This window comes from Silurus aristotelis, assembly GCF_946808225.1.
Source record: "Silurus aristotelis genome assembly, chromosome: 2".
Taxonomy (NCBI): Eukaryota; Metazoa; Chordata; class Actinopteri; order Siluriformes; family Siluridae; genus Silurus; species Silurus aristotelis.
This window is the reverse complement of record NC_139575.1, coordinates 14,873,888-14,899,747: the sequence shown is the minus strand read 5'-3', so window position 1 is coordinate 14,899,747 and position 25,860 is coordinate 14,873,888.

Sequence of the window (25,860 nt, the reverse complement as noted above, 5' to 3'; positions counted from 1 at the left end):
TGTGTGTGTGTGTGTGTGTGTGTGTTTATATATATATATATATATATATATATATATATATATATATATATATATATATATATATATATATATATATATATATATATATAAATAAAATGACAAATGCAGGAGTTAGGCTCATTATTTGATGGTCGCTGTCTTATTAGGCAAATGTTTGCAGTTACTGGGTATGGGACACCTTTTTTGTTTTATCATCTATCATTAATTTTAACAATGTGCACTACTTGACAGTTGATTATCCTCGATCACTCTATCCCATTATCAGTCATACCTGGAAAATGTTTGTGTTATATGAGTTGAGAAGAAGAAAAGGAAAGATATATGACAGCAATATAACAGAGGTATTTATGGCAAACACTGATTCATACATCACTACCTGACTTTGTTGGAAGGTCTTGACATTTGTGCACCTGCACAAGTTATCGAGGTGATTCTCACCATCCCTGGTGGTCAGAAGGTGTGAAATAGAAGAATAGTTTAACCCTGTGTGTGTGTCGACTTTAATGGAGCTCATATTCGTCCTAAATAAGAAACCTCAGAGGTTTTCCTGATGACTTGAAAAAATCTTTATCAAAGCCGTGCACAAAAGCTGCCCAGTAATAAAGTCTACCAGGGTAACTGCTTTCCGAATGAAACCCAGTGCATGAGTCAACACTTAAGACCAGCATTTAGACACCTTATGCCATTGCTGCTTTTAAACACCACATCAAATCACGTTTGCACCGAAAGTGGGCTTTGGTGTGGGAGCTTCGCACACTATAGAGTCATATACAAGACTGAGGATATGGGAAATATCAAAGCTGAAAATCACAGCTTTGAGCTTTTAGCCACTCTATAAAACAAAAAGCCTGCCTTTTTCTCTGCACCTTGCTGTGTTTGCTCATCTGGTAGGACTGTAGCTCTGCCCAGATTCAGTAGAACTGGGTTCTTTCATTTAAGTAAAGAGAATATATGCATCAAATAGAGAAAAAAATACATGCAATTATGTCCGTGATCGGGTTAAGCTTCCTTTTGCCAGCACTGTCCGAAAAGCCGCCTCCAAATGGGCTGCTCCCCAAATTTTACCTCCTCCCTGCCCCCTTCTACTTTTCTGGCTACACTGGCCCCATCTCTCATTCCTCAGATCACCGTCCAGGCCTCTCCTCTTTTCCCTCGTTCCCTAGCTCCCCGTCCCACATAATGGAGCTCTCTGCCTCTGTGAGGCTGCCAAGGATGTGCCGCTCAACCCAGTAATGACCTGAGGGGACGCCGCGTGACAGGCCGCCTGTAATAACGCCTCCAGCCACGGACAAAGCAGCCCCCAGGGTTCGATTTTTAAATACTTTATACTTTGGAGTGAGACTAAGAACCATTTATTGTTTTTTAGGTCAATGCGTATGGATGGGTGATAGAGGACAGAATGAGAGAATGAGAGAGGGTGAGAAAAAGATAGAGAGAGCAAGAAAGAGAGATAGAGAGATCAGCAGAGGAGAAACATCCTACTTATGCAAGGTGAATATTCTTGTAGAAAAGGCATGAACAAAATCATGCAGCAGTGAGAGCACAGGACAGGTTTACTGTCACTTTATGCTTTAAATGCATTTTGTCATACAGACAGAGTTTACAGTAGGGAACGTTGTCGCAGAGGCACAAGGTTACGTCCTTGATCGCAGCTTTTCCCAAGCCTTTTATTTTAAGAAGGAGCAAAAGTGTGTGGAAAGTGTGTCAGCCCACAGAGCAATGCTTAGTCAGTCAGCACTTTCAGTCTGAATTCTCCTTGATGTAATGTAGCTCTTTACGATTCAATTCTATTCAATCGTATATTTGTATAGCGCTTTTTACACAGATAAAGGGGTAATAAGGTTATATAAAAGAATGTGTACATTTATTGCCTATAGGTTAGTTCCTTATATTGTTTAGCCTTGTCATTCTGTTTCTTCTGTCATTCTGACCCAGGCCATTTCTAAAGAATTTAAAGAAATTTTTTAAGTGTGTCACCATGAAGTAAACACGGGAAAAAGGGCAGAAGTGCACATTGATGTAGTATTGCTTTGCTTGGGTCAAGACACTCAAGCTGTTGGCGCTAAAATGCTGGAACAGCAGCAGCTGCTGCCAGTCAGCAAAGCATTCAGCCTGCTTTTAGTTGCTGTATCATTCTGTTTTTGTTGTTGGGAGCAGATTGCTGCATACTGTTCAAATCTAAATACCTGGTTGAGCATTAAATACATTACATAAATCCTAATTGGTTTAAGTGTGCATACTGTTTAGTTTTAAGATACTAGGTTACCTGAGTAAAATATTGAGGTAGGAATGTGTGTGTGTGTGTGTGTGTGTGTGTGTGTGTGTGTGTGTGTCCATAGAGCTATAGTTATACTGTAGACTGATGGAGCCCAGCTGCTGAGGCTGCTGTTGAGTAAAGGGCTCTGGGGGGATTGGTCCAAAGCCGAATGAGAGCAGAAACATCCTTCACCTTATTGATTTTGTCGATCGTTCTAAATGAGGAGCACTTTAGGCCAAGAGCTCAGCACCCGGGCTCTGCTGGGCTCAAACAGGACCGTGCCACTATGCTGCATGGAATTCTAACACACACACACACACACACACACACACACACAGGCACACAGGCACACAGGCACATATTCTCACATATACTGTATCATATACATGCTTTTGTCATTTACCTTCTTGGCAGTAATCAATGATGTAATCATTACTATTGTACAATTTTATAACAAAACCTTTCCATCTTAGTCCCTTAGGTCTGCCCAGTATAGATTTTCTGCTGTGTAGTTATTGTTTACCAATTTGCACTGTCCTATATCTAAAAGTGTAAACATTAATTGAAAGAATAAGTAATAAATATTACACAATAAAGTTTTTTTTTATATGGTTGTGCAGTGTCCATTATTCTCACTGTTCCTTAAACTATGTACTGTCCCTTAAACTCTTTTTTATTGAGCAATAAGCAAATATACTCAATAACATAAGGATTTTCTAAATAAATGCAAAAAGGTATTTGTGTTCTTTAGCTAATACTTGTCTAAAAATATTTATAAATAATAATAAATGATCTAATAAATCATACAAGTCCATAAAACAGTAGTAACCCTATAAAAATGATAGTGAGGTTTACCTTAAATATGTTTGTGCTCAAGGCACTCCTCTGGGATATGAGCTTTGGGTTTGAATGCATACAATATAAAATTGTTCACTGCCATGAAATCTTTTCTGTCTGTAGTAATAAGCTCTAAATTAGGCCAAGTTAAGAGAAAGAATGCACTTTTCCCATTATGATTTAGATTATTTGGATCGTAATCGTAAGTGGCTCCATAACAAAGATATGGATTAACACATGACACAGAGCTCACAAGATAGTTTTTGTATTTTGGACCATTTTAAGTAGACTATAGAGATTGCTGTGTATTGCTGGAGACCAGTTTAAAATATAAACAACACGATTGGCTGATTAACACGTGAATAAATGAACGTGCATATATATATATATATATATATATATATATATATATATATATATATATATATATATATATATATATATATATATATACGTTTGTAATGAGTAGTCAATTCCCTCTCACTGTTTTAAAAATTCTGTATTTTATGAAGGTTCATTGCTTCATAGTGTGTGTGAGTGTGAGTATGTGTGTGTGTATGTGTGTGTCAGGGGTCTTGGTAAACCTGCACACTGTTATTAAAGTGTAATCAAACAGAACCCTTGAGTGGAAAATAAAGCATCCAGATTTAATAAGCCTCTCTGATAGAACATGTACATGTACATTTTTCAGCTGGTACCTATCCATCCTGCCATGATTAAAAAAAATTTGAAACACACACACACACACACACACACACACACACACACACATGCACAGAAATTAGTGTAAATCAACAGAGTAATGGCAGAGTAATGACCGTTTGGTGCTCTCAGGCGGATTGAATGATAACAAAGCGTCACACGGCCTGGCCTACTAAAGAACAGAGAGATATAGGGAGAGGGGGAAAAGGAGTGAGGCCCAGTGAACTCAGCTTGCCTCATTAAAAGCTTGTCGACGCCTTGTAAATTTGCACGGAGCATGGGGTGGAAAAATAATCGGACAAACTCCCCAAGAGTGCCAATCCCATAATCCCATCTGGGCCGTCTAGACCAGTTGGCTGGCTGGAGGAAGAGCAGGCATTAGAAGGGAATAGAGGGGGAGAGGGTTGCAGACACAGAGAGGGAGACAGAGATGAGAAGAAAACATGCAGCCATCCAGCATGTGCAGCGTGCCTTCAATAATAGACATATAAATGGCTTCGTTTTGGGTGTTGTTTTGGGTGATGTCGATTTAGCTGCTAATTGGTGACAGAAACTGTCAAACGGGTGGCAGCGAGTGATCGCTGCTGCTTCTGTCAGGTTAAGGTGAGAGGATAGAGGGAGAGAAACGATGTGAAGATGCTTTTCATCTGATAAAGGAAGGAGGGAGATGCGGGCGGCTTCATCGTTGCCCCTTTATTCAGTCATATAAAAAATATAAAGCAAAGAGAGTCAAAGAAACAGTAAAATTGGTTTTATAGAAACCCCCTTCTGTCTTTATTGCTTTCTCTCATTCACACACACACACACACACACACACACACACACACACACACACACACACACACACACACACACACACACACACACACACATTCTCTCTTTTGCTGTCTCTTACATAAAACGTTGTGTTTGTTTTGTAGAATGTGTGTTTGCTTGCTGGCAGGAGGTAACTGAGCACATAAATCCGAGAGAAAAAGTCAGAAAGAGGATCATCCGTTTATCTCTCGGGGCTCGTGTCCTGGCCTAGTATAAATGAGCAGTAAATAGGCTTTGATACTCTGGCAAATGAACAGTAATTAGAGTGTGTGGATGGCTCCTTCGACAAAGCTAAAATTGTCCAATATTCACACCACTATTGAGCATTAAGATCTTAATGTAGTGCAATGCACAAGCACATGCTGGCCCTTACAGAGTGCAGGGTCGGCTGCCAGTGGCACTGGCTATAAAGAGAAAGAGTCTGTGTGGGTATGTGCAAATGTGGTGGTGGTTTGTAGGGGGAACATGATACCATACATGTGTGTGTGTTTTGGAATATTTATTCTAATATTTTGTAAGCATGTGTGCTTTTTTGCCAGTGTCTTTGTGTAACTGTGTGTGTATGAGAGAGAGAGAGAGAGAGAGAGAGAGAGAGAGAGAGAGAGAGAGAGAGAGAGAGAGAGAGAGAGAAGAGAGATTGATGCTGTGTAGTAGGATGTAAAGTCAGGTCACTGGCGTATGGTCATATCTCAGAGGGGATTTCCTGGTTATTAGAGCCTTGCTAGATCATGGGCCAATTATACAGAAAACTGTCAGTCAACCAAGCGTGATTAGAGCGAAAGGACAAAACCAGGTGAGAAGTGTGAGGCTTTCTGGGGGCAGCTTTGATTTGCTAATGAGGGGAAGAGGGGAGACGACCGGGGCCGGGGTCCTCAGCTGCAGTGCTGCTTACCACACTTCATTTTCGCTCTGACCTTCTTCTAGCGGGATTCAGATTTGAGCACAGATACACGCAATAGAAAAGTGTGAGGCAGGAGCTTCCAGCTCCCAGCAGGCCCTCTTTGGCTTTATGTATGTGGTTTGTGGTGGAGGTCAGAGTCCATAAATGCCACAGACACACACCATGAACACACAGCAAGGGTCAACAGTAATCAATGCAAAGGTCTTCTCTATTATAGCAGAGGCCAAAAGGCTCCTTAATTACCCTTAATAGCTTTAAACATACTTATCGAAGTCCCAGTGCACATTTCAAAGCAAGTTCCATTGAGAGCGGGAGGAGGGGAGAGTGAGTTTAAAGGACAAGAGGAAGGAGGGCCAGTCAGCCAGCCCTTTCTCCCAGAGCTCCTCTGCACCTCATTTTGAGAAACAGAGGAAGGAAGATGGAGGAGGGAGAAGAAAGGTGACAGAGGCTCCTAATTTAGTAGGTTCTGGTTGTGGTGAATGACACAGAGAGCCATGATGTGACTTTTTGTCAGCATCCATATGGTGAAATGGGTGAAAAAAGAAAGAAGAGTGAAAAGGAAAAGAATGCAGAAAGGAAAGGAAAGAAGAGGAGAGGACAGGAGGGGACAGGAGTGAAAATGAGAAGAAATAAAAGAATGAGAGAGAAGAGGAGAAGAAAAGAGAGTAGAGGAAAGCATAAGACAGGAGAGAAGGATATAGTCTGTAATGAAGCAGGTCGGGGGGAGGAGAGGCCGAATGGTGAGATGACAGCTCTGGCAGCTGATGCATGAGGTCCATGCTAATGCTTCAGCCTGGCCGTGATGGATCCCAAAATCTTGACCACACATCCCATTAGCCTCTGTCCATGACAGTCTCAATAAAGATATTATCGCAATCCGCTGAAACTGGCAGAGACCCCCGGGGTCGACACCAGAGGAGCCACGTGCATTTCCGCGGCTGGATTCCTCCCCCCTAAAAAGTTATTGATGACTTAACCTCTTGCAGTGCAGGTTAGTAGTGATGGATATATCAGGAGTGTGGAACGACACAAGATAATAAGGCAAGTTGTGCATCACTGTCGAGTAAAAATAGAACATAAGTTACATGCTGCATATAAGCTGTGGCTTGAGATGCATTTTGTTTCTCAGCACCATCTTTTTCCTGGAATGCATGTGTTTTAGTTTAGAAATCAAACCTCAGCCTAACCCTTCCGTACTGCCAAAGGTGGTCCAGGTGTGTATCTTGTGCTTATCTTTTGTCTTGTACTGTGCATCGGGTAATATTTTTGACAAGTAATGGCAAGGATATAAATGACCCGGGCTGTGGACAAATAGGAAAGTGGGCATTGTGGTGAGTGGCATTGGAAGAGGCACAAGATTCCGCTGAGACAAATCGAGCAGGGAAAGTCATGGAGGAACTGGCGTGAGAGGTTACCGTGACAGACACCAAGCACAATTATCACACCATGATGAAAGAGCAGTGGCCGGCTGGTGCAGCGGGCCGTTAATTACGCTTCTTTTTCCACCGGCCTCTAATGTGAGGAAAAACACGCAATGACAAGTGTGTAAAAGAGCAAGCAGTAAATTACTGTCAGAAAAAATAAACGGAGGAGCGCACGGCCTGTGCGATGATTTACGGGGGCAATTAGTCACCGCCCCACGGAGATGCTGAGGACAGCAGCCGAGCGAGAGTGTCAGAGAGGGAGGGTTGGAAGGAGAAAAGGCAAAGGAGGGAGAGGGAAGAGAGGAAGAAGGAAATGATTGGGTAAGACAAAGTACATATAGCAAGAGCAAAGGATGCAAAAAAATGGAAAGTGGACATTTGCATGTCATGATTTATCACAGAATAAGATAAAAATGGATTATTGCATGTCATCATAATAATTTACCTAACTTACCTGTTGCTGGTAAACTTGGCTTACAGCAGTTTGCTAACAAGCTATCGAACTCTAGGTAAAAAATTTACTTTGCTAACAAACCTAGCCTTGAGTTTCAATTATGCAAAAAGAGTTATTACAAATGTGGCTACTGGTCTCTAATGTTTAAATAAATAAATAATATGGTCAACATAATATTGCCTACTTTTATTTTGAACTTAATTCCTGGCTTTAATTATATATATAAAAAAAGGCTATTTTATAAGCTATAATCTGCGTAATTTAAACCAACAATTTATTAGCAAACCATTTTTTATTTTGATAACAAACCTGCCTGTTATATTTTTTTTTTACAAATAGAGTCCTGGCTAATGGCAAATCTGGCTAATGGTTTAATTACATAATAAGATAGTTTAGATAACTTTTCTAGAGGAACTTTGCTAACGATTTAATTTTTATAATTATGTAGTGTCTGAAATCCAATAGGTCAGATAATCCTGCAGTTTTTATGGTAACATTATTGTTGACAAAACTAACTGGCATACATTAGCTCAGAGCTACAATTAGGATTTTTTTTGGCTAATGTCCTTGATGTCCATTATGTGTGATTATGAAGAAAAAAGATAAGGGAGAGAGAGAGAGAGAGAGAGAGAGAGAGAGAGAGAGAGAGAGAGAGAGAGAGAGAGCTACTAAGCACCAAACTGAGCCAAATAAATGGTGCAAAAAGTCAAGTGGTGATGTTAAAGGAAGTGTGGAATTTAAAAAAGTGCAATTACCAGCCCATTCACCTTGCATGCATTTTATTCATTATCCACAATGGAGCTAAACATAACACTATTTTACTTACCTGAGTGTGAATGAAAGTCTGGACCCAGTATCGATACAAGTGGGTAACTGGTTAAGCTTGAACCTTATTTAGTCAGGGATTCCTTTCACTGAGTAATATTTAGGACACGTCAGGCTACCGGGCAGTACGTTTCTCTGTTTTTTTCTGGAGCACTTTTTGCCTGTAGTATCTGATCGTACAGCTGCACAAGTCCTGACCTAACGTTCTGCAATTAAATCTGCTTACTTTCCCAAACTGGTTTGAGATAGATGACAATAACACAGTTAAAATAATGCCTAAGTGAATTTTAACAGCAGAACAAAGTGAAACAAATGCAATGGCACATTTTTAAATAGCCCTGCACAGTCTGAGAGGATGAGCACCTGCGTCAGTAAGTAAATTAGGACAATAAGGAATTCTCCAGCTGCAAGTGCTCTGCAACTCTCGCCAAGCAAAAAGTGAAGTGAGCTCCCAACGGAGAGCACTAGAGAAGCTTTTTAATCTTCCATGTTTACCATAACACACGAGTGTCCTTTAATCACTAAATGTTTGAAATGAGCAGCAGTCCCATGCGCACACACAGACACACACCCATTAATGGGCCTTAATTTGTTCCTAAAGTGACAAGGCAGCATCTCTGCAGTTTATACCTGCCTACCTCATCCTTCTCTTTTGTCTCCACCATTTGAATTCTCCTTCTCTGTCGCTAAGTGATATTCGCTAGGGATGAATACGTTTTTTCTTCTTCTCAAACTTGCTTCATGTGACATTACAGCTTTCATCCAACATTAAATACCTGCTACAAGTTTTGTAAGGCAATTAAACCATTAGGGATGCAGCCATGTCAAATAATATGCTAATTAATAATTGCTAATGATAGACTGTGTAAAATCATTTGTGCTAATTCCCTCATTCCAAGTGGCTGAACATGGCGAGCTTGTCTGCTTCTTTCAGATTCAGTTTTCATGGATACAAAGGGAGCTGATCGCTTTCCCATAGCTTACCCTTGCTATGGAAAAACATTGTCAGGTAGGAACTGAAATGTATGTAAATACAAAGAAGTATTAAAGCATATGTGTCTGATTAAGCATGTTGATATGATGTCAGGTAAAGCAAACGGCCAATAAGCATTGCACACGCTTGTTCAGAGAAATCGCTTACTATGCATATTTCACATTGTGCTCTATAGGGGAAGATGTATTTTGCCTGTAACTTACCAATTGTTATTTTGAGAGCAGCCTAGAGTATATGGCCAAACCATTGACACGGTGATAAATCACAGACCCATGTACTTTGTGCATCAGACAGATAGTAAGCGGTACAAAAAAAAAAAAATACAAATGGATGTCTTTGTTTTCATGTACGCTCTGCTTATTTTATTGGAAGAGACTAATAGCCAGAGGTGGAAAGTAACAAAGTAAAAATACTTTGGCACTGTACTTAAGTAGATTTCTCTGGTATCAGTACTTTACTTCACTATTTATTTTTCTGACAACTTTTTACTTCCACTCATTACATTCTTACACAATATTGATACTATCTACTTCTTACATTTTCAAAACAGGTTCGTTACTTTAGTTAAGTTTTGGTGAAATGTCAATATTTTTTTATTCTCTGTGCAGCTTTTTTAATCTACCATTGGTCAATGATTTCCTGGCTCTCACGCACCACAGATGTAGGCTAGATTACGAAGCTAACAATGAGCAAGAAAGAAGCCAATAAGAAGTATCGGGTTAACGGGGATGAGACAGAGGGAGTCAGTGATGTAAACAAGACTGAGAACAGAGACATTCCTGATCATCTTTATCTTTGCTTTGCTTGTGTTCTATATGGCAGATGTTCAGCCTGGATACATTCATTAGGTAGCAGAATTTGAAATTAGTTTTGTGTTAATATATTAATTAGTGCTGAAAAAAAATTTACGTGTTAGTAACATGTTAACGCAAATTAATTTTAGCGGCACAAATGTTTTTAACGCGCGACTAATGCATTTCTGTTATTATTTAAAATGTAAAGAAATAAATATAAAAGAGGCGAGATTAAAACCTGCAGCACAACATACTGTCACGAATATAGACCAGGCATCAGAAACCGGGAGTCAACCACAAATGTCTTTATTTAGTCTGAACATATTCAAGGCAGAGGCTTGAGGATAAGCATGAACCGGAGAGCGGGTAGAATCCGTATTGCGGGTAGGAGCTGTAATGCGGGTAGAATCCGTAATGCAGGTAGTCCAGGGATGATCACCAGTGTGAACCGTTAAACGCAAACTTATCTTGAGCGCTTCCTCCGATAGATCCGGTAGATCTATCATGGCAACGAGTAGATCTGACAGTGAGTGAGGTGGAATCGGGACTTATAAAGGGAAAAGGTAATGGGGAAGAGATGTAGGTGATTTAGAGCAGGGAAAGGCTGAGTGAGAGTTAGAGCCTTGGAGGGAGGCCAAGGCGCAACGGCGCCCTCGGAGGGACTCTGGAGCACGGCGGCGCCTTCGGCAGGTGTCGATGCCCGGCAGTGGTGCGATGCCCTCTTCGGTGCTCTGGGGCGGAGCGACTGCCTCCTCTAGGGGCAGGGGTGAAGTGAATGCCTCCTCAGGGCAGGGGGGCAGAGCGACGGCTTCTGCGGGGCTCGGGGGAAGAGCAATGGCCTCGTTGAGGCTCGACGGTGCTTGGGAGCGGAGCGGCATCCCCAGAAAAAAAACCTAGGCAAAGCAATAACTTCAGTGGAACTCCAGGACTGAGCGGCACCCCCAGCGAGGAATGTTGGCTGGCCAATGCCCTCAGCGGAGCTTGGAGACTGGGCGATGTACTCAGTGGGGCTTGGAGACTGTGGATTAGATAGGCTGTTGGGACCGCCAGACTGGAACCCAGGCTCCTGGTGAAAATCTGGATAGCCTGCAGAATAGGGGCTTTGGCGCCCCCAGACATTGGCAGTCCGGTCCGGGGCCTTCCCAGAGCGGTGTGGGCTGTAGTGGTGGTCCGTTGTTGTCACCCCAAACACCTCAGCGAAGTGCCTGGTGAAATGGGAATATGCACTGAGGATATCCCAATTTCCTTTCCACACTGCGCTGGCCCATGATAGAGCCTTTCCAGACAGTAGCGATCTTGGAGCATTCGGTGGGGAATCTGCCAGCTTGCGCCTCGATGTAGAGGCTGACTTTTCGCAGGAAGCCACTGCACTCGGTCGCTTCGCCGGTGTAGGAAGCCGGAAATGGCATCGGGTTATAGGAGGTGCGCGGTGCAGCCACGCTAGCGTGAGCTGGAGCCAGTGCAAATGCCTCCCGGAGCGCAGCGGCGAATGCCTCGAAAGGATTGTCGCGGGTTGGTAATCCATTAAAGTAGGTTCTGTTTTGGGTCGGATCTTCTGTCACAAATATAGACCAGGCATCAGAAACTGGGAGTAAACCACAAATGTCTTTATTTAGTCTGAACATATACAAGGGAGAGGCTTGAGGATAAGCATGAACCAGAGAGCGGGTATAATCCGTATTGCGGATAGAATCCGTAATGCGGGTAGAATCTGAAATGCGGGTAGAATCCGTAATGCGGGTAGTCCAGGGATGATCGCCAGTGTGAACCGTTAAATGCAAACTTATCTTGAGCACTTTCTTCCGAAGCGGAGCCAGGAGCATGGAAGTACGGGGAATAGGAGTGGTAGGAAGTCCGGTATATCCGGTATATCCGGTATATCATGGCAACGAGTAGGTCCGACAGTGAGTGAGTTGGAATCGGGAAAAGGTAATGGGGAACAGGTGTAGGTGATTTAGAGCAGAGAGAGGCTGAGTGAGAGTTAGAGCCATGGCTGGTGGTTCCCTGACACATACGTTCATTCACAATGTGCTTATATATATAAATATATATAATAAACTCTTAAAAAAAAAATACATTTTCAGCAGTAAACATTTGTTTCACCGATGCACCAAGTCTCAAATCAGCACCAAAATCTGCTATGATGCACACAATTAGTCCTCTGGGGTTGGCGTTTGTGCTATTTTCTAAATTCTTTTTGTCTTTTTTGATCATACAGATAAGACAATACATCATTAGAATCTGTAAAGAGTCTTCTTTTATTTGAATACACTCATAATAACAACAAAAAGAAAGAAAGAAAGAAAAGAAAAGAAAGAAAACAGACAGGGGGATTGCCGTCTCTGTTAGCTCTCTTAACAGACACATAAATAAAACAACCTGAATTTCAGTGAATAATTACCTTACAACAAACTAAATTTTACAATCCACAAAACAAATATTCTCTGATGATTTGATCCGTATGAAAGTTAGAAGAGGTACAGTTTTTTTTTTTAGCACCTCATTAATTATTTGTGTGGAAACCTAGCAAAGGTTCCGTTTGTGTATTGCTTGATGATTTACACTATTTAAAACACCATAATTACTTTAATACATTTACAAGAATAATTTGTTTTCATGTTGAGTATGGTTCCACTAATAAAAAAATATACATTTGCATAAATCATCCATATTTGTTCATACCCATGTTGATTAGAGTATTAAAAACGTGAAAAATATTAATTTAAGGTACATTTAGGACAGATAAAAATCTCATGATAAAAAACTCATGAAAATCAGTGATTATCCTGATTAAATATTTAAAACGATTGACAGCCCTAATTAATATGACGTGAGGTCCAGCTACCAACTTGACAATAAAACAATGGCTACTTTCTACTTAAGCACGTGTCAGAGCCCAAACTTTTTTACTTTAACCTCAGTAAAAAGTATAGCCAGTAATTTAACTTTTACCAGGGTATTTTAAAACATGAGTATTTGTACTTCTACTTAATTAAAGCATGTGTGTACCTTTGCCACCTCTGCTAATAGCATGCATCAGAAGTAAAAGCCAGACATTTTGTACAGATCTCTTGCCATAGACTTACCAGCCATCCAAAGTGCCATCAGACTCAGTTAAAAAGATTAAGAAAGAGTCAGAGTTCCGTATAAACAGGAATGGATGTATGTTGATCCAACACTTCTGCAATTTCTTAGACATTCCTTTGGAGCATTTCCCTAATAGAGCAAGAATAATAATAATGTCTTTACAGACTTAAATGTTCCATTAACAAAACCCGATATCCAGTTAATTTTCTTATTGAAACCTTCTTGATACTTGTAAACTTAATCTCTTTGTACACTACCTAGAAAAAGTCTGTTCTAATATTGTGAAATTGCTAAAATAGCACGCCTGCTTACAAATCGAACATTTAACAATTATTTGTTATAGCATATAGTTATTATTTAGTTGTTATTAAGTATTTATTATTTCTTATTTTTTATTTTAACATTCAAAATATGTATATACCATAGTCTAACTTACAGAATTCAGGGTTTCTTATTAAACTGCACTGGTCAAGGTCATATATCTGTGTACAAATTCAGGTCAAAGCACCACTGTCACTTGCCTGTCTTATTTTGATCTTTTTTAGGCTGCTCCTTTCCTGAGTGTTCCTGCTTTTACACCAGTCCCTGTTCGCCACCATGATATTTTTCAGCTTGGACATTTTCTAAAGCTGTTTCACTATAAGCTGTCAAGCTGCTTGTGCAATGTGTGCTAACATTTAAAATCAATAACAATTTTCAAAAGGCTAACATTCTTCATGTCAGGACTACTGTAAATCATCCACCTTTTTATTCAGTGACATCTGTGGTGTATTTACAGTTCTTTTATTTTGCACTTGTTTTGTTCTTTTTGTGCTTTAGCTGATTACCAATCCATCTACAAGTAAGGACCATAAAATCCCATAAATGTTGTTGCGTGATAAAAATTTGCTCCCAAATTGGGCATTTTCTATTGATGAAATGAGCAGCACATTGCATTTGCCATTAAAGACACTCACTCGATTAGTCTCAAGTGTGACCACTAAGGGTTTGGGTCATGTGTGAAGTGAATTTAAAATGTCTTTATGCACACTTTCCTCATGCTAGGTCTCATCATGGACTCGTGTCTGTCTGTGTTTAACTCACAGAGAACAAGAAGACCAGGTCAATTGTTAATCCCTTTTTTAAATATTCATTTTCAGATGAGTAACTGTAATGCTTCAACAACTCACTCGTTTGAAGTCAAGCACTATGTCAAGAAGGTGCCATAGACAGCTCGGTATAAACCAGCTTTGAATATACATATGATAAATTTTTCATGTCGGCTCCTAAGCATTATATATTCACACATCGTTTTAATAATATTCATGTTTAAAGGAAGGGGGTGGAGGATATGGCTAGAGCTTGTCAGGCTGATGAGTTAAAACAGGGTCTTTGACGAAGATGGCGTTCGGGCAGATTTTTTTTTAGATTATGTTGATTTCTTAAACTTGCTGGGAAAACAGACGTAAGTAAAAGGACCTGCTGTGGATTTTAATTCACCTGTAATTAAATGTGAACACAATTTTGCACTGTGCACAGCAGCAGCCCCCATCAGCAAGTGAGAACGTTGCAGCATTTCCACAGACTTTATCATTCCCTCTAGCCTAGGCATGCTGCGAACGACAGAACACCACAGAGAGAGAAAGAGGGAACGGGGCCATGAATCAATCTGTGTAATGGGGGAAGGCCAAACGTAATAAATAATACAATAACAAGGCAAACTAATGAGCTGTTGCCAAGGTGAATTTTGCAGAATAGTCCCTCAATGCACACCCACCCCACCCCACAACCCCCTTACCCATAATCCAGGGGAGCCGGTGGATGATAAAGCGGCACCATAAGGCAACACCTGTGCAATTAAAACGTCCAACTCTTCTTTGTGCATTACATTAATTTCAGCCTTTTGTAAAGGCCCGATGAGCATGCTAATAATCTAGCCTACTTGACTCAGTGTCTAGCCGAAACAGGGCATCTAATTAGGCAAAGGTAATTAATTAGAGATAAACGGAGCTAATCAAGAGCCTTTAGCACTCTTTCTGTGTCGTCATTAAGATGCCTGGGTCTGCTATGCTATCATTGGCCTCTCCAGTACCAGTTTCAATGCTTTGCAAAATGTGTATTTATGCTTCAACTCTAATAAATACTTAACAGTAACTCTGTCAATTAAAATGTATTTTTGACATCATTCCTTCAAAGTCTATATATAAATATGCTCTTCTCTGGGTTCAGAGAAAAATAAATATCCATTCTTTGATTTTCATCCAAATCTTCACCTCACACAGGGACAATCCAATTCAACTATAGAGTCTGTATAAGAGCCAACAAGATTTTACACCAACTGAAGAATTTTATACAACTTTTGTTGTATAAGAAATAAGAAATCAGCCTCTAAACACTTTTTAAGTTTTTTTTTTATATGGCTAGCTAAGTGTAAAAGTGCATAAAAAAAAGCACAGGATTCTTGACAAGGAAATCAAGAATAAAAAGTCAACATAGTCATGAGTCCTTATTGTTCTTTTGCAAAAAATGTAACTGGGTACACTGGCTACACAGATTCAGACACTGACAATACAAGCATTTATCAGACCTAAACAGTGTGAGAAGGTAAATAAAAACTGAAAAGGGGAAGGGTAAAGTGATGTGTTATTAAATAATCAAAAACAGTAGATACAAGAACAGTAAATGTAAAATAGTAAATCTGTAAAGAAATACCTATGTGTCTGGAAATAACAAGTAAAAAATACAGGATTGGGGACTTGAATCAGTCAGACAGAGAATTTTAGACACAGTGTCCTTGTTTCTCTCCAGCATCTGAGATAGGCCATTATTTGGTATGAAGTATAGAAACCTTAACACAGTGTAATGCCATATAGAGAGATTAGGTGTTCACTCTATATAGATTCAATGTAATCAAATTACAAATTAGCCAAAACATAAAAAAATACATTATTTTACACCAGATATAGTGCAGTATTTGAATTGGAATTTGGTCTATTTTGCCTTATTTAGTCCAAGTAAAACTGGTAAAAATTCGATAGCAATAGCCAATTAAATGCTATGCCACCAGATACTTTAGTAACATTTTTGTTAATAGGATGTTAAAAATAAATTGTGGAAAAAGGGCTGTGATCATACTTACAAGTTCAAACAGTGCTACAGGACTTAATTAAAGAAAAAATTCTAGTCTGCAGTATTTTATATCTCATAATCTGAATTTAACAATTTGTATTTAAGCGAGTCTTGCCTAGTCAGTACTATTTGGAAAAAGAGGTTGTTCTGACAATGTTTTATGCTGCAGACTCCAGCGGAGTCCCTCTAATGTACAGCACAGCTCTACCATATCAGAAGAAATGCAGCACATTAATGGTTATGCTAACATATGCTGACTGTGTATATGATTTTTTAAAAGGAAGGACAGTAAGAAATTAAATAGAAGCTGGAGAAAATTGTGAGAGATGTGACAAAAAAACAAAACAACAAACAGAACAACCAGACAGGGTTTGTTGTTTGGGAAACTCCTGCTTAGTGGGCTTTTGAGTAGAGGAATATTTTAAGAATTGTTATTATTTTTCTCCCTCCCCTTCTGTCCTTGTACACAAGGGAGTCGTCTGCTACAAGGAGGAGGCCGCTCCCTCGACACACATCATTAGAGGGTTTTTTACAAGCGACAAGCAGCCTATTTGGCTGTCATTGGGATTGTTTGAAGAGAATATGTTTATCTGCTGCATGCTCTAGAGGGACCAGCATCAGAGAGAGAGAGAGCATATCGCCTATGAGTATTTGACACCACTGTTATGAATTTGCCAATATGAAGGCTAATATGCGGGGAATGGTGGCGTCTAAATTGGCAGCTCATTGTCCTGTGTCACTGCAAATGGGACCTGACCTTTGACCTCTGTTGTCATACACAAAATGACCCTTGTGTTAACCACTAACCAGCTGCTAACTGCTAAAACAACCCTTAACAAAAAAAGAAGGAAAAAAAAATAATAACCTGAAAAGCCATTCATCATGATTCTTTTTAAAATATAAAATATATTTATGTTGTTTTTGACCAGGAATAACAATGGAATTGTATTGTATTTTTATGAATTTGAGTGTATTACTTTTATCTATCCAAGTTTTAAATCTATGTTTCATGTAATTGTGTTAGAATTAATAATGTAAACATGTACAATAACATTCCAGCAGTATATATGTGTGTGTGTGTGTGTGTGTGTGTGTGTGTGTGTGTGTGTGTGTGTGTGTGTGTGTGTGTGTGTGTGTGTGTGTTTAAAGGCAGTCTAGTGGCCAGAGTGGGCCTGTACAGGACAAGCGACAGCCACAAGCCTCGTCAAGAAGCCATGCGTGCATGCGGATATGATGGACTGTCAGACAAGAAACGAGGGCCGATAATCCAGCCATCACCGACCCGAAGTGCAGGGATGAGTGTGTGAGAGACTGCAGATGTGTGTGTGTGTGTGTGTGTGTGTGTGTGTGTGTGTGTGCTGCATTTCGAATTGAAATGAGACAGAACGAAGTCATATGGATCCCTCATTATCCCATTTCCCTTGGGGGAGCGACGACAGGCTTTCAGTGCATAACACAGAGAAGGAGTGATCTCTCTTTTTCTCTCTTTCAGAAGTAAGGGTTGAAGGGGACACAAAAGATGAACACTAGCTCTTATTAGGAAAAACAAACAAACACATATTGGTGTGACTTGTGGCTGTGCGGAAACACTACACAGAAATTCTTCTTGCAAGGCGAGATTAGAGAAGCGAGAAAATAAAAAGATGCTTGGTGTATTTTTAAAATGCCCGATTTTCCCTCTATAATGATATCCAGTGCAATTAAGCACTGGCTTCAGGCTCTTTGTGTCCTTGTGTGGAAAATCTCAATTATATATGTGTGAGTAAGAGAGAAAGTGAGGGTGAAGTGTGTATTCATATTAGTGTGAGGCTGACTGTTTGTGTCTGTGAGTCGCTCGATGTTCTATATGTATCAGAAGGACTTTCAAGGTTGAAAATTGACTTTATGACATGTTCATGCAATTTTAAAACCTTTTAGGAGGGTTCTGTATATTTTTGCGTGCACATTCTCATTTTTGTTTTATAAATATAAATCAAATACATACAGCATATATATATATATATGTATATATATATATATATATATATATATATATATATATATATATATATATATATATATATATATATATATATATATATATATATATATATATAAAAGTTGGAACGTGCTAGCCATTAAATTTACATTCACTTATTGAAATTAAACAAGTCCAGCAAAGAGACACTGAGAACTGATACACATGTTCTTAAACGTTTTAAAGTGATCATAGTGGACGGAAGAGAGTTTATATTCATTTGATTTATTTTGTACTGTTTAATAGGTCAGGTTCATTTTTACTAGTGCATTTTTACATGTCCTGCATTACAAAGTGATTAACTAAATTAAATAGTTATCAGTCTACACACTGATATTGACCAACTAAATCATTGATTTAAACAGAGAAAAAAAAATGTATATGTATTTATATATGTATTTATATATATATATATATATATATATATATATATATATATATATATATATATATATATATATATATATATATATATATAAATAAATCACACATAACATTTATACATTCCAAACGCCTGATGTAATTTCTGTTTGGCACATGTGAATTAACACTATTAAGGATGGGTATACTCCAGTGCGTTTAGAAAGTAATTCAATGAAAAATTTACCTTTTTGTGTTTTGCTTTAAAGCAGCAGTAGCTTAATGCTTAAGGTTATCTTTTAGAGAACAATTGCTTTCTCTTTTAGAAAAAACGCATCGTTCTTGAGCATGATAAAAAAAAACTGCATTTACATTATTTGTGTTGCGTTCACATGTTGTTGTATTTCAACATAAATATTTATATTTTCTTTGCTGTATCCCACTGTATGCCTAGTATCCATCCTGAATAGTATCTGAGATTAAAAAGTTGTATATATTCAGAAGCAAGTATATCACAGGTTCCAGGATCATCTTTTAATTTCCCATAGATTTTCATGTGTAGTTTCATGAACACTTTTTCATCAAATATTTCTTGCACTGACCTTGCATGAGGGAGAAGTTTAACGATTGTTTGCTTTCCCAAAATCAACCTGCAAGCATGGCAGAGTGAGTGATGTATCTTAAGTATTTTGGTGAGGTGTAAATGAAATGTGGAAAATAATCAGGGGAATTGTAAATTTTATTATACAAGGTATAATGAATAAAGAAAACCATCAAGAAGTTTGTTTACAGTGACATTGTGCTTAATGTCACTGCAACAAATCTTTTTGAAACAAAGCAACAAGTCTACTCTTATTACATAGCATGTGAGTACTTGACAGTACTGGCATACTGTCAGACTCAATTGTATGTATGCAAATAAAGATACAACATTTCGATTGGATGCAGCCCTGTCCAGTCACTGGTGTATTTTTGTGTGTATCTTGATTAGTTTGTCTATATAAACCCTTTCTGACAAAAACCCTACTTTTGCAAAGTATTTTAAAGTCAATACTAAGGGCACAATTGTGAAAATGTTTTTATTTACCATACTTTTGTAATTTAATGCAACAATTTTTATTATAAATTATAAATTATAAATGTTACTGACACCAATTTAAATTAAACATAGAATCTTTAAAATGGTAAACTCTGAGTTCTTGCTTTAATGACAGTGTGCATGTTAGGATTACATTTTGTTGAAATGTGCATTAATTTAGACTGAATGTATTTAGTTTTTTATATATTGTTATATATCGCTGACAGGTGTCATGTGTACAACGTGGGATTTCAAAAGGACTGGGTAGCATATAGCATTTGAAAAATAGTATAGTAAGCAGGATTTTGGAAACCTGTATGAGGGCTTGGACATCATTTGACACTAACATGGTAGATCGAGCTAAGGAACTGTAACTATGATGATGCCAGTCTTTCCTGGGGCTTCCTGGATTCCTAAATTTAGTAGAATTGGTAGTGAATTAAGGTATAAAGATTGAAAAGAGCAAATTTAAGGCCCAAGAAATGACTAAATCTAAAAAAGTAAAGATTTCATTAGGTGGTTTAAGTGGAGTAGCAAAGCAAGAGATAAGTGTTTTAGCAGAGGAATAACGTGATTAGTTCCCCATTCAAATTGCAACGCTTTGGGAACGCCTCACATTGTCCACGCTCTGAAGCATGTGTAAAATCTGGCCAATAGGCAAGTCGTGACGTCATCGGCGGGCGATGTTGCGACAACCAGGAGCTACAAAATGGCTGTGCGGTGGTAGCGACATTTGCTTCTGCTTATTCTGGTAAGTGCTTTGTGTGTGAGATTCTGTGCAAGCATGGCTAGCAAGCAAAAATACCGGCTGTGTGTTCATCCTTGTGTCCGTTTCATTACAGGGAAGGATAAGCATGATTGGTGCGCTTGTTTGGGAGTGGAGCATGCTCAATCGGCTCTCGAGGGAGTCGATTGCTCGTATTGTAGCCGCATTCCAGGAGAGTGCTCTCCCTCACAGCTCTGGTCCCACTCTTGCTGAGGCAAAGCAGCGCCGGCTTTCTGGATGAGCACTTCCTGCGCCCCGTGTGCAACGTGTACTTTTTTTTTTTTGACGGCAGCCAGCTATCTCTCCCCTAGCATAGCATCGTCCCTCAAGGCCCTGGTGTTCCTTAGTAAGCCATTGTGGGCTACGTCGGCTTTAGGGAAGGCTTATGCGCCAGCAGGTCAGGCTGTGGGTTGCCTCCACACAATAGGTGTGTTGCAGGTATACCAGGCTGACTTGCTGCGGTAGTTGGACGAGGGACAGCTCTGGGGCTGATGACATTCAAGAGTTGCGTCGCACTGCCAACCTCACCCTTAGGGCCACCAAAGACATGGCACGGGCCGTTGGTCGGTCCATGTCAGCCCTAGTGGCCACAGAAAGGTATCTGTGGCTCACCCTGTCAGATCTCCCTGACAGGGATCGGGCTGTGCTACTGAACGCGCCTCCAATGGCTCCTCCAGGCTTGTTCGGCGACACTGTAGCGGTGGTCGTCAACAAGTTTCAGAAAACTAAAAAGCGATTGGCAGCGTTCCAGCCTGGTACGTCCAGGCACCGCAACGTCCAGAAGGAGAGCGTTGCCACCTGGTCCACATGGGGAGGCCCCAGGGGCCCCTGGTGATGCCCTAGGCTCTAAAAGGAGCCGGGCGAACTGAGGATCGTCCTCGCTTCTAATAAATGGGCCGTGGTGCGTAAGTCCTGAAAAGGGGTCATCAAGGTGGTTCCCCCCTCAGTCAGAGAGTCAGGCTACTACAGCCCGTACTTCATTGTTCCGAAGAAGGATGGCGGGTTGCGTCCTAGATCTGCGCTCACTAAACCGCTCATTCATGAGGCTCAGTTTAAGGATGCTCACTCTCAGACAGGTCGTGTCTCAGATCAAGGTTAAGGACTGTTTTATCACGATATATCTAAAGGACACATACTTCCACATAGCCATCCTTCCTGCACACAGGAGGTTCCTGATGTTTGCTTCTGGGGTGAAACCAGGTCCTCTTTCCTTGCACCTTCACGAAATGCATGAATGCAGCACTGACCCGGCTGCGGCTTTGAGGCATTCGCAATCTGAACTATGTCGACAGGCTGGTTGATATTAGCTCAATCAGAGCTTCAGGCGGTCCGCCATCGAAATAAAAGACTGAACGCTGGGAAGAGTGTGCTTTCTCCACAGCAGAGAACCACCTTCAGGAGAGGTGTGGGACTCGACGATGTTGCGGGCACAATTTTTTTCCGCCTGGACCGAAGCTATCCTCACTGCAGTCGGGAGAGTAAAAGAAGGCCAGTCACTCACTGTGAAGCAGTTCCGGAGGCTGCTGGGTCTCATGGCAGCAGTGACCAATGTGATTCCACTTGGCCTCCTCCATATGAGACCCCTCCAGTGGTGGATCTGGGACAGAGGGTTCTCTAGGAAGGGCAATCCACACCGTACCATCAAGGTCTTGCGGCAAGCCCTTTGAGCCTTAGATGTGTGAAGAGAACCAACTGAGAGCAGTTTTTATACTGGGACGGTTGAATTGGAGAGCAGACGCCCTTTCGAAGCTAAGGCTGAGGCCTGGGGAATGAAAGCTTCACCTCGAGGTGGTGGAGCAGATATGGCAGAGATTTACAGAGCCCAGGTGGATCTATTTGCGACCAAGGAGACCTGTTTCTTTCTCTCACCTAGCCCTGTTGGGGCTGGACGCCATGGTGCAGATGTGGCCGACGTCTGTACGCCTTTCCCCCAATCGCGCTGCTTGGGAGTTCTGGAGATTGTTTGCCAGGAAGGAACTCATCTGCATGAGCCCGTTTGCAGACCTGGTGTTCCTTTCTCAGGCGGGGGGAACCCTGGTTTACCCCCACCCAGAGTTATGGAGGCTATGGCTGTGGCCCCTAAGGGGGCACAGTTTTTAGCAGCTGGTGTTTCTACTGAGGTAGTGGAGACGATCCTTCATTCCAGAGCTCCCTTCACAAGGAGGTTGTATGCCGCAAGGTGGCATCTGTTCACTACCTGGTGTGAGCACCACCAGTTGGACCCAGTTAACTGCCCGGTTGGTTCAGTTCTGGAGTTCCTGCAGGAACAGTTTGACTCCTTCAACCCTTAAGGTTTACGTGTCCACAATCAGGGGGCTTGGCCGTTGTGTGGGCGCCTCTAACTGAGCCCCCCTTCGAGCTCCTAGCCGAGGTGACCCTTAGGTACCTGTCTGTGAAGACTGATTTCCTCCTGTCAATTTCTTCCCTAAATAGGGACGGGGACCTGCAGGCTCTTTTCGTGGCCCCGTCTCGCCTGAAGTTTGCCCCTGGCATGGCCAGTGCAATTCCCTACCCAATACCTTGGTACGTACCTAAGGTGCCTACGGCTCCCTCATGACCTGTTGTGCTGCAGGCAGTGCGAGCACTGGACACTTATCTCCACAATGACGTTGAGTCCGTGGAGGAAGTCGGAGCAACTGTTTGTCTGCTATGGCCCTAACAGGAAGGGATTTCCTGCCAATAAGCAGACTTTCAGTAGGTGGGGGGGAGGATGTTATTTCATCATCTTACGAGTCGCTACCACCACGCAGCCATTTTGTAGCTCCTGGTTGTCGCCACGTCCCCTGCCAAAGACGTCATGACTTGCCTATTGGCCAGATTTCACACGTGCTTCAGAGCGTGGACAACGCGAGGCGTTCCCAAGGGTCTCGTTACATCCGTAATCTAGAGACAATCTTTGCTCAGCTTGATACCTTGTATGCTGGAGAAGTTCCGTTGCCCGTTCTTATGTCTTTTTTTTGTTATAAGCAGATGTTAGATGAGCCTTTTTGTTTTGCATTTGAGATAATTGTTTTGTAGGTTACAGCGGCTAACTGCAGGGCTGCAGACTTTAACTAATATTTATGGGACCCATGGTGGATGTTTTGGTCCAGAATATTCTCAGTAAAGTCTTGTTAGAACCAGGTCACAAGTAACTTTAATGCAGCAGAGTATCCTTGACAAGTTCTCCGTGGAAGTTTTCCGTGATCTAAACCTGGCTCTGAGTACTGATAGGGTGATAGCTCCAATACTTATGGTTGAGAGGAAGGATGGAAGTTGATGCTTCTGCATTGATTATAGAAAGTTTAATGCAGTCACACACAGAGGTGCATTCACCCCCCCCCCCCCCCCCTCAATTAAGGAAACACTGACCACACTAACTCAAGCTGTATAGTTTACCACTCTAGATTTGGCCAGTGGCTACTGATAGGTGGGGGTACACCCTGATGCCTGTCCAAAGACTGCTTTTCCTACCCCTTAGGGTATTTGAATTTCAGCATATGCCCTTTGCCTTGTCCAATGGACCAGCTACATTTTAGAGATTATTGCAACATTGATTTTCTGTTGGTCTACTTGGATGATATCATTGTGTATTCTGCCAATTCTTCCACCCATCTTTGTCATTTGGAGCAGGTGTTTCAGCGGCTGTCACAGTATGGACTGAAGTTAATGCTGGACAAGTGTCAGTTTCTTAAGCAACAAGTAAAGATCCTGGGGCACAAAGTGGACAAAATGAGTATAAACCCAGATCCATAGAGGTAAGGCTTTTGGGCATGGCTGGCTATTACAGATGTATTATTGCCAATATAAATGCACTCTTTGTAGGAATTCCAGCAGACAAAAGTCAAGTCATTGTGCAGTTGAATGGACTACCGAATGTCAAGCTTTTACAAAGTTAAAGATGTGCCTCAGACAGGCCCCTACAGTGTACGCTGATTTTTCCCTAGATTTGTCCTCTATACTGATGCTAGCTACCAGGGCTTGGGTGCGGTTCTGTCACAGGTCCAAAATGGGCAGGAGCAAGTGGTTGCCTATGCTAGTCACAGCCTTATCCAGCAGAACAGAATGATACTAATTATAGCTATTTAAAGTGGAATTGTTGGCCTTAAAATGGGAAATGTAAAGATGACCTGAATGGAGATAAATGCATTGTTGTTACAGATAATAACCCATTGGCCCACCTGAATACAGCAAGACTTGGAGTGGTGGAACAACACTGGGTAGCTCAGTTGGCAAGCTCTGATTTTACGGTAAAGTATTAACCTAGATGTGAAAACATTAATGCTGAAATTTTGTCGAGGATTCCAGTAGTCCCTGTTGAGTCTCGACAGGTCAGTGTTGTGAAAGATGGCTGCCAGCCAATGATTGACCCTCTAGACATGGATGAGTAGGCTCAGGAGCAAGGTGCAAATGAAGAACTTCAGAAAGTTTTGAGATACATGAAGTTAAAAAGTCTGTCTACTGCAGAATAGTGAAATGAGATGTGAATACCTGTAAAGCAATTACTTCGCCAGAATTTATTTTAGAGTTGATGCAGGCATATAATAATACTCTACATGGGGCTATGGGGTTTGTACCATCATATTTATTGTTTGGATGTTGTTTACAGACACCAGTAGACATGAGCCTTGAAGTTGTAACAGGACAGAACAGAGTGAATGTGAAGGGGTGGGTACAGGAACACCTTTAGAAGTTGTCTTGGGCTTATGCATTAATAAAAGAAGCAATGGATAAGGCTGCAAGACAATCTAAACAAACCTATGATAGGATGGCTTAAGCTACACCTTTGTTGGCAGGCTAGTGTGTGGGTCCATGACATAAATAGGTAAGGGTGGGGGAAGTTGTGTACCTGGTGGGACCCTATGCCTTATATTGTATTTGGGGTACTAGGGGATACTGGGGTGGTGTATCATGGTAAAACCAGAACGAGGGGTGCCGGAGAAAGTTGTGCACAGCATGAGAGGTAGTACACCAAGAACACACCATGAAGAGCAGGAAGGGAGGTTTTTGTAGACCTGTAGAATTGAAGTGCACAGGTGCTGGCATGAGTAGGATCTGTCTACTGGAGGAGACAAGGGAATGCTTAAGGGAGCATGTGGCTCAGCGTGAGAGGTCCAGTTAGGCGAGTGGGTGCAGCTGTAGTGGCATAACTCACGCTCCTCACGCTGTAGGCCCACTCACGCTCCTAGGTGCGGTGATCACGGCGCCAACAGGAGTTGTCACGTGTACAACGCAGTATTTCAACAGGACTGGGTAGCATATAGCTGCCCAGTCATGTTGTAAGTACCATTTAGCATTTTATCCACCCTAAGGCTGTTTTGACAGATGAAGAACTGTTTTGATCCTCCTTCACTTAAAGTTTATTAAATAGGGACCGTATATATATATATATATATATATATATATATATATATATATATATATATATTATATATATATA